At 40.5% G+C, this 17,248-nt stretch overlaps 1 pseudogene; it reads left to right on the top strand.

Annotated features, from left to right (window-relative positions):
• The first annotated feature begins 9,400 nt into the window (after nucleotides 1–9,400).
• Nucleotides 9,401–17,248, top strand: part of LOC123408302 — a 129,472-nt pseudogene continuing 121,624 nt past the window's right edge.

Raw genomic sequence — 17,248 nt, 5'->3', positions numbered from 1 at the left:
AAACTTTGGATGTTTTGCATGCCTTTTATTTATTTTCTGGGACTAACTTATTAACTCAGTGCCAAGTGCCAGTTCCTGTTTTTTCCATGTTTTTGACCCCTTTCAGAGGAGATTTTGAAACGGAGTCCAATCGGAAGAAAATCCCCGAAAATATTTTTTCTAGAACGGAAGAAGATCGGAGAACTTGGGAGCCAAGACCCAAGAGCCCCATGGGCCCCACAAGCCCCCACCCCGCGGCCAGGGGGGCGCCATCCAGGCTTGTGGGCCCCCTGGAGGTCCCTTGACCTAGATCTTGCGCCTATAAATTCCCAAATATTCCCAAAAAAATCAAGAGACAATCGCAATTACTTTTCCGCCCCCGCAAGCTTCTGTCTCCGCAAGATCCCATCTGGGGCACGTCCTGGTGCCCTGCCGGAGGGAAGATTCGGACACGGAGGGCTTCTTCATCAACACCATGACCTCTTCGATGATGCGTGAGTAGTTCACCATAGACCTACGGGTCCATAGCTAGTACCTAGATGGCTTCTTCTCTCTCTTGGATCTTCAATACAAAGTTCTCCATGATCTTCATGGAGATCTATCCAATGTAATCTTCTTTTGCGGTGTGTTTGTCGAGATCCGATAAATTGTGGATTTATGATCAGGTTATCAATGAATCTTATTTGAGTTTCTTCTGATCTCTCTCATGCATGATTTCGTATCCTTGTAATTCTCTTCGAGTCGTGGGTTTTGTTTGGCCAACTAGATCTATGATTCTTGCAATGGGAGAAGTGCTTGGTTTTGGGTTCATACTGTGCGGTGACCTCACCCAGTGACAGAAGGGGTAGCGAGGCACGTATCGTGTTGTTGCCATCAAGGGTAAAAATATGGGGTTTTCATCATTGGTTTGAGATTATCCCTCTACATCATGTCATCTTGCTTAAAGCGTTACTCTGTTCTTCATGAACTCAATACACTAGATGCATGCTGGATAGCGGTCGATGTGTGGAGTAATAGTAGTAGATGCAGAAAGTATCGGTCTACTTGTCTCGGACGTGATGCCTATATGCTATATCGTTGCCTTAGATATCGTCATGACTTTGCGCGGTTCTATCAATTGCTCGACAGTAATTTGTTCACCCACCGTGATATTTGCTATTATGAGAGAAGCCTCTAGTGAACACTATGGCCCACAGGGTCTACTCCACACCATATTTTCATCCTTACACTTTTTACTTCGTTGCACTTTCCGCCTTCAGATCACACTTTGCAAACAATCTTGAAGGGATTGACAACCCCTTTGAAGCGTTGGGTGCAAGCTTGTTGACTTGACGGGGCCCTCCTTCTGGATCGATACCTTGGTTCTCAAACTGAGGGAAATACTTACTGCTCCTGTGCTGCATCACCCTTTCCTCTTCAAGGGAAAAACCGATGCAAACCAGAGAAGTAACAAGAAGAATTCCTACGCGCCACGAAAGGACTTTTGTTGCCGCAGCAGAAGAATTTCTGGCGCCGTTTCCGGGGAGGAAGATCAAGTCAAGAACTCATCCAAGTAGGTTTCACAAACTCATATCTTGCATTTACTTTGTTTGCCAGTTGCCTCTCGTTTTCCTCTCCCCCACTTCACCAATTTGCCTTTTTCGTTCGCCTTTTCGTTCGCCCTTTTTCTCGCCCGCTTTTTGTTTGCTTGTGTGCTTGCTTGCTTGCTGAAGTCACCATGAACAAAAACACCAAGCTTTGTGACTTCTCGAATACTAATAATAATGATTTTATTAGTACTCCGATTGGTCCCGTCACTAGTGCAGAGTCATACGAAATCAATGCCGCTTTGCTGAATCTTGTTATGAAAGAGCAATTCTCTGGCCTTCCTAGTGAAGATGCCGCATCCCATCTCAATACCTTCATTGAGCTTTGCGATATGCAAAAGAAAAGAGATGTGGATAATGACGTGATTAAATTGAAGCTTTTGCCTTTCTCGTTGCGAGATCGCGCAAAAACTTGGTTTTCTTCTTTGCCCAAAAATAGTATCGATTCTTGGGATAAGTGCAAAGATGCTTATATCTCCAAGTATTTTCCGCCGGCTAAGATCATCTCTCTCCGTAATGATATCATGAATTTCAAGCAACTTGATCATGAACATGTTGCACAAGCTTGGGAGAGAATGAAATTAATGATTAGAAATTGTCCCGCTCATGGCTTGAGTCTTTGGATGATTATTCAAATCTTTTACGCTGGCTTGAATTTCTCTTCTAGAAATATCTTGGACTCCGCCTCAGGTGGAAAGTACATGGAAATCACGTTAGGAGAAGCCACAAAGCTCTTAGACAACATCATGACGAACTACTCTCAATGGCACACTCAAAGGTCACCTACTAGTAAGAAGGTACATGCCATAGAAGAAATTAACTCGTTGAGTGCTAAGATGGATGAGTTAATGAATTTGGTTGCTAATAGAAGTGCTCCTTTGGATCCTAATGATATGCCTTTGTCTTCTTTGATTGATAGTAGCAACGCTAGCTCGAACGTTAATTTTGTTGGTAGGAATAACTTTGGCAACAACAACGCTTTTAGAGGAAACTATGTTCCTAGGCCTTTTCCTAGTAACTTCTCTAATAACTTTGGAAACTCCTACAACAATACCCATGGAAATTACAATAGATTACCCTCTGATCTAGAGAGTAATATCAAAGAGTTCATCAACTCTCAAAAGATTTTCAATGCGTCCATAGAGGAAAAACTACTCAAAATTGACAATTTGGCTAAGAGTGTTGATAGGATTTCTTGTGATGTTGATGCTTTGAAAGTTAGATTTGATCCTCCCAAAATCAACATGGATGAAACTTTGAAATCTATGCGTGTTTCCATGATTGAGAGCCAAGAAAGAACCGCCCAAATTCGTGCTAGACATGAATGGCTTAAAAAGGCGTGTTCTCGTGATGAGAATCACGAAGATCTTAAAGTTCTTGGTGTGACTCCCATTGAATCTTTGTTTTCTTGTGTAAAACCTAATGATTATGGGGCTGGATATGAATCCACTTTGGTTGAAAAGTGCCCAAGGATTCGGAGTCCATCTATCATGATGCTAAAAGCATTAAAAGTGGAGTAGAAGACGTTAAAACTTTGAGTAGTAATGAAATTACTACCGTGGATTTCAAGGAATTCAATTATGATTGTTGCTCCTTGATTGAATGCATTTCTTTGATGCAATCCATGTTGAACTCTCCACACGCTTATAGCCAAAACAAAACCTTTACCGATCATATCGTCGAAGCTATGATAAAAGCTCTTGAAGAGAAACTTGGATTGGAAGTCTTTATCCCTAGAAAGCTTCATGATGAGTGGGAACCTACCATCAAAATCAAAATCAAAAACTATGAGTGCAATGCTTTGTGTGATTTGGGTGCTAGTGTTTCTGCGATTCCAAAGTCTTTATGTGATATTCTGGGTTTTAATGAGATTGAAGAGTGTTCTCTTAATTTGCATCTTGCTGATTCTACTATCAAGAAACCCATGGGAAGGATCAATGATGTTCTTATTATTGCAAATAGGAACTATGTACCTGTGGATTTTATTGTGCTTGACATTGATTGCAATCCTACATGCCCTGTTATTCTTGGTAGACCTTTCCTAAGGACTATCGGTGCTATCATCGATATGAAGGAAGGGAATATTGGATTTCAATTTCCTTTAAGGAAGGGTATGGAACACTTTCCTAGAAAGAGAAGAAGATTGCCTTATGAATCCATGATGAGGGCTACTTATGGTTTGAGCACCAAACACGACGATACGTGATTCTATCGCTCCTATGCCTAGCTAAGGGCGTTAAACAATAGCGCTTGTTGGGAGGCAACCCAATGAATTTATCTTTTTCTTTCTATTTTGTTGTGTCCACACTTTCATAATTCTGTGGTGATTTTGTTTTTTGTGTTTCTTTTTGTGTTTGAGCCAAGCAAAACCTTTATGACTAGTCTTGGTAATGGTTGTTTGATCCTGCTGGAAAAAGACAGAAACTTTTCGCTCACGAGATGGTTTTTCATTTTTATTCAGAAAGAGATTTTGAGTTGATTATTTTTTCTGCTGATTTATATGATTTTTCCCCAGACCGTCGTAATTTTTCAGATTTTTTGAGGTACAAGAAGTATATGAAGTATACAGATTGCTACAGACTAGTCTGTTTTTGACAGATTCTGTTTTCGTTGAGTTGATTGCTTGTTTTGATGAAACTATGGTTAGTATCGGGGGGTATTAGCCATGGAAAAGTGAGAATACAGTAGCCCATCATCAATATAGATGGAATTCAAGTTTGCTACAGTACCAAAAGAAGTGGTAGTTTGTTTTCTTGTACTAATGTTATCACAAGTTTCTGTTTAAGTTTTGTGTTGTGAAGTTTTCAAGTTTTGGGTGACGTTCTCATGGACAAAGAGATAAGGAGTGGAAAGAGCTCAATCTTGGGGATGCCCAAGGCACACCAAGTCAAATTCAAGGACACCAAAAAAGCGTAAGCTTGGGGATGACCCGGGAAGGCATCCCCTCTTTCGTCTTCAATCCATCGGTAACATTACTTGGAGCTATTTTTGTATTCACCACATGATATGTGTTTTTCTTGGATCGTCTTGTATCTTAGGAGTATTTTCTTTTTGTTGTGTCACAATCATCCTTGCTGAACACCTTTTTGAGAGAGATAGACATGCACTCATCGTGATTTTGCTAGAATGCTCATAGTGCTTCACTTATATGTTTTGAGCTAGATACTTTTGCTGTAGTGCTTCACTTATATCTTTTGAGCTAGATAATTTTGCTCTAGTGCTTCACTTATATCTTTAGAGCACGACAGTGCGTGATTTGGTAGTTGGCTTATGCTATGAAAGTAGTCCCAAATGTGCTAGGTACCCAAAGAGGATGCAAAAACCTCCATCTTCATGTGCATTGAATAGAAAGAGAAGTTTTGATTCCTCTCAATTAGTTTTGAGACGTGGATTCGGTAATATTGAGAGTTATGTTAGTAGGGTGTTGTGAATATAGAAATACTTGTGTTGGAGTTAGTGATTCCCGTAGCATGCACGTATGGTGAACCGCTATGTTAGGAAGTCGGAGCATAATTGATCTATTGATTGTCATCCTTTGTGTTGAGGTCGGGATCGTGTGATGGTTAACACCTACCAACCCTTCCCCTCGGAGTATGCATTTAGCACTTTGTTTCGATTACTAATAAAAACTTTTGCAATAAGTATATGAGTTCTTCATGACTAATGTGAGCCCATGGTATAGATGCACTTTCACCTTCCACCATTGCTAGCCTCTCTAGTGCCGCGCAATTCTCGCCGGTGCACAAACCCACTAAATTCCTTCCTCAAAACAGCCACCATACCTACCTACTATGGCATTTTCATAGCCATTCCTAGATATATTTCCATGCAACTCCCACCATTCCGTCTCATGACTTGTGTCGTCACTCTCATATTGCCATTGCATGATCATACTAGATCGTTGCAGATCCTGGTACACTGCCGGAGGCATTTCCTATGGAGTCATCATCATTGTGATCTTTGAGCTTTGAGTAACTAAAAAGTGTGATGATCATCATTATTAGAGCATTGTCCCATGCGAGGAAAAAAAGAGGCCAAAGAGCCCGAAAAAAGAGAGAAAAGAAAAAAAGAGGCCTAAGAGCCCAAATAAAAAAATGAGAGAAAAAGAGAGAAGGGACAATGCTACTACCTTTTTCCACACTTGTGCTTCATGTTAGCACCATGTTCTTCATGATTGAGAGCTTCTTGCTTTGTCACTACCATATGCTAGTGGGAATCTTCATTTTATAACTTGGCTTGTATATTCCAATGATGGCTTCCTCAAAATTTCCCTAGGTCTTCGTGAGCAAGTGATAACCCACAAGTATAGGGGATCAATTGTAGCCTTTCTCGATAGGTAAGAGTGTCGAACCCAACAAGGAGCTATAGGTAGGCCAAATATTCCCTCAAGTTCTATCGACCACCGATACAACTCTACGCACACTTTACGTTCGCTTTACCTAGAACAAGTGTGAAACTATAAGTACTTTGTAGGAGCGAAAGGACAGGCTTGCAAGAAAGTAAAGAACACATAAATAAAACAAGGGGCTGGTTAGATAAAGAAACAACTACGAGTGTCTAACGAGTGTGGAAAAGTGATGGTAGAAGTTGCGGAATTGTCCCTAAGCAATTGGCTACGTTACTAGATCGATATCAAGTATCATGTGGGAGAGGCCTCTGCTAGCATGTCATCCCTTACTTGGAATTCTATGCACTTATGATTGGAACTATTAGCAAGCGTCCGCAACTACTAACGTTCATTAAGGTAAAACCCAACCATAGCAATAAGATATATTGGTCCCCCTTCGATCCCATATGCATCAATTTCTATGCTAGGTTTGAAGCTTCTGTCACTCTAGCCTGCCAATACATAGTCCTATCAACATACAACTAACCCTATGGTGTGATCCACGCGCGCGATCATATGATGGGCACCAAAGGACAACAACATAACCACAAGCAAATTAAACCAATCATAGCAATTTATCAATCACCGATAGGACAATGATAATCTACTCAGACATCATAGGATAGCAACACATCATTGGATAATAATATGTAGCATAAAGCACCATGTTCAAGTAGAGGGTACAGCGGGTTGCGGGAGAGTGAACCGCTGAATATAGATGGGGAAGATGATGGAGATGTTGGTGAAGATGACGGAGGTGTTGGTGTAGATCGCCGTCACACGATGATGTCCCGGGCAGCGTTCCGGTGCCGCCGGGAGAGAGGGGGAGAGAGCCCCCTCCCTCTTCTTCTTCCTTGACCTCCTCCCTAGATGGGAGAAGGGTTTCCCCTCTGGTACATAGTCTCCATGGCGGCGGAGGGGTGAGAGCCCCTCCTAGATTGGATCTCTCTCTCTGTGTCCTTCTGTTTCTGCGTTCCCAGATTCTGCGTTTCACCGTTTCTTAAATTCCCGGAGATCCGTAACTCCAATTGGGCTAAAATTTTAACACGATTTTCTTCTGGATATTATCTTTCTTGTGGTGAAAGAAGGGCTCCAACCGCCTTAAGGAGTGGCCACAAGCCTGCCTGCCGCAGGCCCACCCCCTGGCCGCGGCGACAGGGCTTGTGGGCACTCCGTGCAGCGCCTCGCGTTGATTCTTCTTCCCAAAAATCATAAATATTTCTAAAAAAATCCCCGTAAGTTTTTATTACGTTTGGACTTCGTTTGGTATGGATATTTTACGAAACAAAAAACATGCAACAAACAGGAACTAGCACTGGGCACTGGATCAATATGTTAGTCCCAAAAATAGTATAAAAAGTTGCCAAAAGTATATGAAAGTTGTAGAATATTGGCATGAAACAATCAAAAATTATAGATATGACGGAGAAGTATCAGCATCCCCAAGCTTAATTCCTGCTCGTCCTCGAGTAGGTAAATGATAAAAAAGATAGTTTTTTATGTGGAATGCTACCTAGCATAATCTTGATCATATAATATAATCATGGCATGAATACTAAAACACGAGTGATTCGAAGCAATAGTCTATCATTTGACATAAAGGCAATAATATTTCAAGCATACTAACAAAGCAATCATGTCTTCCCAAAATATCATGGCCAAAGAAAGTTATCCCTACAAAATCATATAGTCTGGCTATGCTCCATCTTCCCCACACAACGTATTTAAATCATGCACAACCCCGGTTTTAGCCAAGCAATTGTTTCATACTTTAGTGTTCTCAAACTTTTTCAACTTTCACGCAATACATGAGCGTGAGCCATGGACATAGCACTATAGGTGGAATAGAATATGGTGGTTGTGGAGAAGACAAAAAGGAGGAAATAGTCTCACATCAACTAGGTGTATCAACGGGCTATGGAGATGCCCACCAATAGATATCAATGTGAGTGAGTAGGGATTGCCATGCAACAGATGCACTAGAGCTTATAAGTGTATGAAAGCTCACCAAAGAAACTAGTGGGTGTGCACCCAACTTGCTTGCTCACGAAGACCTAGGGCAATTTTGAGGAAGCCCATCATTGGAATATACAAGCCAAGTTATATAATGAAAGTTTCCCACCAGTATATGGAAGTGACAACGTAGGAGACTCTCTGTCATGAAGATCATAGTGCTATTTGAAGCACAAGTGTGGAAACAGGATTGTAGCAATTGTCCCTTCTCTCTTTTCTCTCATTTTTTTTGTGGGCTCTTTGGCCTCTTTTTTTTTGGTGGGCATCTTTGGCCTTTTTTTTTTGTAAATGGGCTTCGCTGGCCTCTTTTATTTCCTCACATGGGACATTGGTCTATTAATGATGATCATCACACTTACAACTCAATACTTAGAGCAATGATGACTCTATATGAAATGCCTTCGGTAGTGTACCGTGAAAATGATCTAGCATAGCAATGACATCAAAAAACGGACAAGCCATGGAAACATCATGCTAGCTATCTTACGATCATGCAATGGCAATATGGAAGTGGTGTCACATGTCATGAGACGGAACGGTGGTAGTTGCATGGCAATATATCTCGGAATGGCTATGAAAATGCCATAATAGGTAGGTATGGTGGCTGTTTTGAGGGAGGCTATATGGTGGGTGTAATGCACCGGCGAAAGTTGCGCGGTACTAGAGAGGCTAGCAATGGTGGAAGGGTGAGAGTGCGTATAATCCATGGACTCAACATTAGTCATAAAGAACTCACATACTTATTGCAAAAGTCTATTAGTCATTGAAACAAGGTACTACACGCATGCTCCTAGGGGAAAGGTTGGTAGGAGTTAACCATCGCACGATCCCGACCTCCCCACAAAGGATGACAATCAATAAATAAATCATGCTCCGACTTCATCACATTACGGTTCACCATACGTGCATGCTACGGGAATCACAAACCTTAACACAAGTTTTTCTAAAAAACACAATTACTCACTAGCATGACTCTAATATCACATATTCATGTCGCAAAACTATTGCAAGGAATCAAACATATCATATTTAGTGATCTACAAGTTTTATGTAGGATTTTATGACTAACCATGTGAATGACCGACTCCTGTTAACTCTCTAAATAGGTATAAGTGAAGCATGAGAGTTTACTTCTTTCTACAAAATATATGCCCCGCTCTAACAAATATAAGTGAAGCAAAAGAGCATTCTACAAATGGCGGTTTTCTATATGTAGGGAAACCACTACAGGAATCAGAGAATTTGCCATCTGCCAGATCTTTGCCGTCTGCTGGCTGATGGCAAAGAAACTCTTTACCGTCAGCTGCCAAAAAACAGACGGCAAAGATCTGGCTGATGGCAAAGATACTCTTTACCATTAGTGCGTTCTTTGCCGTCGGCTGACGGACGGTAAAGATGGACCGGGCTGACGACAAAGCACAAACTGATGTCAAAGATGATCCACACAGACGGCGAAGAATCACCGCAGCTGGAGCCGTCTCCTTTGTCATCAGGGGCCTCTTTGCCATCTGCACACATCCCCTTTGCCGTGTGCCTTGACCTCTTTCCCGTCAGCTTGATTCCCAAGCGGACGGCAAAGAGGACAACCACTAACGGCTGGCATCCATCTCCCCACCCCCCATGTGCCCTCTCCCTCGATCCCCACTCTCTCTCCCCAATCCACACCTCTCTGCCTCTCCTCCCCGTGCCACCACACCACCACCACCGCGTCGCGCCCCTCCTAGCGTCCTCCAACCACCTCCCCTCCCTCCCCGACCCAATCCAGAGATCGAGGTCCTCGAGAGCAGGTCAAGCGGCGGCCATGGCTCGTCCAGATCGGCCAGCACCGTCATCGTCGGTCTCCGAGCGCCGGATGCACCTCGGGCGGGCCCCATCTCCACATCCAGCGACCTCTACCCCCCACCATAGCTGCCTCCCCACCCCACCTCCCCACCTTCTCGAGCAGGTCAGCTGCCGCCCGCATATGCCCGATCTTCCTCTTCCCAGGTCGCTGCGGAGGAGCCACTGTCAGGCGCTGCTTCTACATCCACAGTACAAGTTCGCATTTTGTTAGATGATGGAACAACTCATGTTCTGCAGAGATCCATTGATGGTCGTAGTGAACCGGTTGGTAATTTTCATTTATGATATATTCTTTATGAACTTAATGGAGAATCTTTCCTTTCAATACACCAGTTTGATGGGAAGATAGTGATTATATTTGTTTACTTTTGTGGTTGTTTCTTGATGAAAATGCAAAGATCATCGACGCCCCTTATAGAAAACCATCGTAACATGCCTGACACATGCTGGAAAATTTCCACCCTAAGTAGCTTAGTTACATTCAAACATTGTTGAAACAAATATTTGGCCACATTTTGACACGATGCAGTAATATTTTTCTGGGTGTAATAGAGCTATAATTTTGCAATTATTTGATATAAAAAGGTTCATTTTCTCTTTTCTGGGCTCAAATGTTTTTAGTCCAGTTAATGTTATTGATCTTTACCAGACAAATCACAATATAGATTATTTTCTGATTATATTATGCTTGGTTAATTGTACTGATTACTTATTTTAAAAATCTGTCAGCGTTGTCGTTGTTCAGAAAATATATGTGCTTTAATACCGTGTTGTAGCTGTCTTGCATACATCGTTGCTGAAACATAAGGGGGTATGCAAATGCTAATTTGGATGTTTGCATGGTTGCGTGTTCTTGCTTCCACCTCATATCCTTGGTTGACCAGTTAAAAGAATCTTAACTTTCTGATGTTTCTTTTGGGCTCCTTGTGAGAGAAAGATTTTCATAGTACTTTTGTGGGATTTCAGTCTATAGAAAATTTTCCATTAGAGGCCATTTAGATCATAAGACTTACAAACTCCTACAGATTTCTTTCCTGCACCCCAGTTCTATAGATTCTGACGAGAGGTTTGGCCTAATTGAATTATCCCTTTATTCCTGGATGCACCTTCTCTCTCTTGGAATTCCTGCAAAAATCCTCCTGAGCATCGAGAGTGCCATGTTTGCATTTTTTTGTTTCCTGTAGGATTCACCAAGTCATGGCATATCAATTCCTATTTCTATTTCTGAGAATGTTGCATTCCAAAGAGGTTTAGTTTAGCGTGTTACTACTCTTAGTGTCCTATTAGTTAAAGAGATTTATGTTTCTGTTCTTGCAGGTTGTTGGCTTGCGTGGTGGTGCTCTCCTTGGTGTTACATACCGAACATCTCGTAGAATAAGTCCTTTGACGCCCACTGCTATATCAACTGTTCAATCAATGCCCCTATCAGGCTTTGGAGGAACTGGATCATCTTTTGCTTCAGATGACCCATTTTCCTCCAAAGAAGGGCCACCCCAAAATTTCCAGCTATACAGGTATATACGCACCTAGGTATTTCATCCTTTCTGCATATCCAGAAAGTTTATTATTGGCAAATGCGAAATGATCCTATGATATGCACTATTACTTGTATCAACTTAGCTAACTTTTCTCTTTCCTATACCCATGATATTTGCAGCTAATTTTGTGTTACCCTAAAATTGCCTACTTAACTACATTTGGTTGGTGCAGCTGGGAGACCTATCAGCCTGTAAGCGGTTACTTGCATAACCTGAATGGACTGTGTGGGACCAAACTATTGAATATTGTGCTTTTGCTTATCAGCAGTACATTGTAATTTCTTCCCTGCGGCCTCAGTTTAGGTATCTCGGGGATGTTTCAACTCCTTCTGCTACTGGTGCTGTTTGGCACCGTAGACAGTTGTTTGTGGCTACCCAAACAACCATCGAGTAAGTTAACCCTTTTGTGTATAGTCCGAATAGTTCATTTAGTCCCTCCAATATTTTTGCTATCAATTTATGCTGCTCAGTCTGTTTGAAACTCCTGATTGTCTTCTAATAATGCTACACTTGGTGGGCGATGCAGTATGGTAAACAGAAAAAGTGATGTAGGAAGCTTATGACTCTTTGCGTGATTCATGTTATGTTGTCCAATAAATTCTGAAGACCATTTTACAATCGTTAAGTTGTATTGTAATATTATTTACATCCAATGACATAGAAAGTGGAAGTGGCAATGCTAGGATATTGAAAACGCAGCTACTTATATATTATTTCCGTTTAATTTTTAATTTTAAAGTGTTACTATTTTGAATTTTCTTGCGGGCAAAATGGATTTCTGGTCTACGTAGATTTTTGCCAGCAAATGGCGTTTCATGCTTTGACAACACTCCTGGCCCTAAAAAAATGGTTTGCTAGCACATGGGACATCTTTATATCTCTTGAATTTTTGAACAATATTTCGCAGGTGTGTTTTTGTTGATGTTGGAGTATCTGCCATTGATATTGAGACAAAAAAGAGGAAAGAAGAAATGAAAGCAAGAGAAGCTCACGGTCGAGTAGTTGCAGACAATGGAGATTTGGCTCTTATCACAGTTGAAGGTCCCCAGGTCACAACAAGTGAAAAAATATCACTAAGACCTCCTATGTTGCAGGTGCGTATTTGCGTATGGTGAATCGTGTTAGTAATTATTATTTTTACTCTATTAGCTTGTTTCCTTCCTTGTTCACTAAGGGTGTGTTTGGTAGCCTGCATGACCCTAGCATGCTATACTTAATTCAGAACTTTGCATGGTAGTAACCGAGTTTCAGTTATTAATCATATATAGCTGCATCGGCTCATATAGATAATATATTTGGTGTCTATGTAGAACCTAATATATATGAGATATGCCCTCAAGTATCAGCATTTTAACTTTTTATTTGGCATCTAGCACCTAATATGTCAAGGCAGTTTCCCCATTTGTGAATCTGCCTTTGGTTTATTTTGGAAAGAAGGTGCCTCTTACTTATCACCTCATGATTTCCGCATCTTAGGTAACAAGGGGAGAGCAGTCGCGCATGGAGCCTTTGGTCTTCCCCTTGTATGCCTATGGAAAACAAAGTCGAGGATTGGACACGGGATGCCTCTGTCATCATCACTTCCCAACAAAAAGACAAGGAAGGTAAATATATTGGGTTTCTAGCAGCCCCTCTTGTGGAAATTATGAGGTCCCTCACTGTTTATTTCTCCATTGGTAGAACTGCATTTGGTTTAGTGAAGGAAATGATTACCTATTGGTGCAGTGTTTGTTATGATGTGTATAGGTAGAACAAGTGATAATTAGTTGTAGATATTTTCCATGAGGGGTCCTAGCTGTGAAACTAGTTCTTTTTCCCCATCAATCTTGAATAAATCCAGATTGTTGTACGTGTCAACGCAGACTACTTTTTTGTTGTTGTATGAATTGCCAGCCTTCATTTGATTGATGCAATTGACGTGATAGGTTCTTTGACTTTTGTTTTAAGTAAATAATAGATAGACATCATGTGATTAATATTAGAAATATTCATTTTGAGTTTTAGCATAATCTTTATGAAGATTATTTAAGGAACATCAAGTAAGGTTGTGTCTATCAGTTTAAATAATATGCTTGCTTTCATGACCATAAATTGTTGTCCATGTATGTACTCCATGATAATATGATTAATAACAGATTAACTTTCAACTTTATGTACCCTTATTATTTACCCTTGGAATAGAATTTAATATGTTTAGATGCATCATACATGTTAGTATTCTTTTTTTTCTTCTTCTAACTTCCTTAATTACTCCCAATTTTTTAGATTTAATTCATTTCATGGAACCTGGCATTGATGGACTGTTAGAGTTTAGTTTTTATTCATTTGTATTAACGAACAATGTAAAATTTATGTATGTATATATGGATGAACTATGTGAAACTATGTATTGTGATAGCCTAGGTGTTCTCTAGCTTGTTAAATATTTCATGATGATATTGGAAATATATATGATGTGAAATATGTGTTGAAGATGTCTCAAACTATATATATATGTATGTGTGTGTGCGCGCTATGCAAATGCATGGAAATAAAAGAAAACAGATAAAAAAGGAGCAAATAAAAGAAAACAGATAAAAAAGGAGCAATACGGGCAAATGCATGGAAATAAAAGAAAACAGATAAAAAAGGAGCAAATAAAAGAAAACAGATAAAAAAGGAGCAATACGGGCTTTTTGCCATCCGCCAGCAGATGGCAAAGCTCTTTGCCATCAGCCAGCAGACGGCAAAGGGTCGTCACCCTTTGCCATCAGCCAGCAGATGGCAAAGGGTCGCCACCCTTTTCCATCAGCCAACAGACAGCAAAGAATCGATCTATGGCTGATGGCAAAGACCCCCCCTCGCGCGGCACACGACAAAGGCTCCGTTAGCTACCTAACAGAGTCGCCCCTATCGGTTGCCGTCTAACCTCTTTGTCGTCTGCCGGCTGATGGCAAAGACCTTTGTCGTCCGCTGTCTGGAGGCAGACGACAAAGAAGGTCCTTTACCGGCGCAAGCGGTCGTAAAAGTTTTCCCGACTGCTGGCGAACGACAAAGGCCTTTGCCGACCGTGGAACACCCCTTTGCCGTTTGCTATGGCAGACGGCAAAGAAGCTGATTCCTGTAGTGAACATGCAATCCAAACTTCAAAAGATATAATTGAAGCACAAGAAGCATTCTATAAAGCCAACCAAGGACTATCTCATACCAGCATGGTGCAAAAAAGAAAAAGAAAAAGAACACAAAAGACGCTCCAAGCATTTGCACATATCATGTGACGAATTAAAATATAGCTCCGGGTAAAATTACCGATAGATTGTAGACGAAAGAGGGGATGCCTTCCGGGGCATCCCCAAGCTTAGACGCTTGAGTCTTTCCTTGAATATTACCTTGGGGTGCCTCGGGAATCCCCAAGCTTAGGCTCTTGCCTCTCCTTATTCCTTCATCCATCGTGCTCTCACCCAAAACTTGAAAACTTCAATCACACAAAACTCAACAAAACTTCGTGAGATCCGTTAGTATAATAAAATAAATCACCACTTCAAGTACTGTTGTGAACTCATTCTAAATTCATATTAGCATTATATCTACTGTAATCCAACTTCACCATGGTTCATACCCCCCGATACTACCCATAGATTCATCGAAATAAGAGAACAATGCATAGAAAACAGAATCTATCAAAACAGAACAGTCTGTAGCAATCTGTATATTCCATATACTTCTTATATCTCAAAAATCTGAAAAATTACGAACGTCTGGAAAATTTGCATATCAATCAGTAGAAATAAAAATCAACTCAAAAGCTCTTCCATAATAAAAATGAAAATTAATTTCGTGAGCAGAAAGTTTCTGTCTTTTCTAAGCGTGATCAAACAACTATCACCCAAACTAATCGTAAAGGCTTTGCTTGGCACATTATTTTTAAAAACACAAAGGAATTTTACAAGGGGATAATTATTTTTGTGGGAAACTTCCATGAAAAATTCTACATTGTTTCCATGAGCATGAACACAAGTGTTCAAGGTCGACCCTCACTTCCGCAATGCATCACCTTTCAATCGCTTCTCTTTTTGAAAAAGTTTTAAGTTCCCCTCTATATTTTTTTTGTTTTTAAACTAAATAAAAGCACTCAACAGAAATAAATGACTCTCTAAAACTTCTGGGTTGTCTCCCAGGCAGCGCTTTCTTTAAAGCCATTAAGCTAGGCATAAAGTGCTCAAGTAATGGATCCACCCGGATCCCAAGGTATATCAAAGCCAATTTTAATTAGCAATGATTTGAAATTTAGTAGTGAGCACAAGGTAACATATATCAAGCAATGACGAAGTCTAACTCTCTTCCTATGCATTGGCATGTCATAAAAGAACAATTCATGCACACCAAGTAAAGGCCAATACATAGCATAAACAGTTTCTTGCAATTTTATCGTATGGGAAACATAGAGAGGTGGAGATGTAGTTCCTCTCTCATAATAACTGCAAGTAGGAGCAGCAAGCACATGTATATTATATTCATCAAAATCATCATGTGTAACATAAGGAACTATAGCTAGCTCATCTTCATAAGCATCATTCATATTGGCATCATGACCACAAGCATAGCAAGCATCAAGTTCATAAAAAAGGGATATTTCAAACGAATCCAAGGGATCATAGCATTCATCCTTCGGTAAGAACGAAGTGAAATTAAATAATGTATGAGTAGAAGAGTTACTCTCATTACAAGGTGGACACAGGTAGCTAGTCCACTCTTCCTCCTTTTGTTCTTCGCTCTCCTCTTCATCTTTTTCATCCAATGAGCTCACAATTTCAGCATTTTATTCTTCCATAGTTTCCTGCAAAATAATAGTCTCTTCTTGGGCAGCATAGGATTTCTCCTTAAATCGTTCAATATGGGCATTATATTCATAATTAGTATAACAATAACGAAGCATAGCAAAATTTTCAGATCGGTAAGGAGCATCATCATTATCATCACACCTTTTAATCAGAGCCTCAATTTCATAAGCACCCATAAAAGCAACAAACTCTTCTATTTGATCCACATCATAGTAATCATATATACCATTAGCATAAGAAGCCAAGGTTCTATGATCATTAAACTCACAAGAAAAGGGAAGGTGTGGAGCCTTCATCGTAGAGCAACAAGTAACACCATGTCTCTTGCATAGTTCCCAAGCATACCATTTCAACAAATGGATTTGATCCCATAAAAGTTTCCCTTTTTGAGTCAATCGATAATCCCTAATGAGTCAATCGATAATCCCTAAAGTATTCACGTTGATCCAACGTGTATCCCATTATATAATTGAATGGGGCTTTCTCAGGATTATTGAAGAAGTGCATATTATTTTCCACATAACGAGCCTCGAGGGTTTTAGGAGGTTCCCCATCTCCATGAGTAGCAAGTACACCAAATTTTTTTGGTATTTCATGTTCCATATCGATAACTAAAGATAGAGAACAACTTAGAACAACAAATCAATCTACTTAGTGATAAAGCAAACAAGCACACACGAGGATATTCACCCCACGCTATTTCTCCCCGGCAACGGCGTCAGAAAAAAGTCTTGATAACCCACAAGTATAGGGGATCAATTGTAGCCTTTCTCGATAAGTAAGAGTGTCGAACCCAACGACGAGCTAAAGGTAGGACAAATATTCCCTCAAGTTCTATCGACCACCGATACAACTCTACGCACACTTTACGTTCGCTTTACCTAGAACAAGTATGAAACTATAAGTACTTTGTAGGAGCGAAAGGATAGGCTTGCAAGAAAGTAAAGAACACGTAAATAAAACTAGGGGCTGGTTAGATAAAGAAACAACTACGAGTGTCTAACGAGTGTGGAAAAATGGTGGTAGGAGTTGCGGAATTGTCCCTAAGCAATTGACTACGTTACTAGATCGATAGCAAGTATC

The sequence above is a fragment of the Hordeum vulgare genome, chromosome 7H (assembly GCF_904849725.1).
Source record: "Hordeum vulgare subsp. vulgare chromosome 7H, MorexV3_pseudomolecules_assembly, whole genome shotgun sequence".
NCBI lineage: Eukaryota > Viridiplantae > Streptophyta > Magnoliopsida > Poales > Poaceae > Hordeum > Hordeum vulgare.
This window is presented reverse-complemented; position numbering and strand designations above follow the sequence as displayed.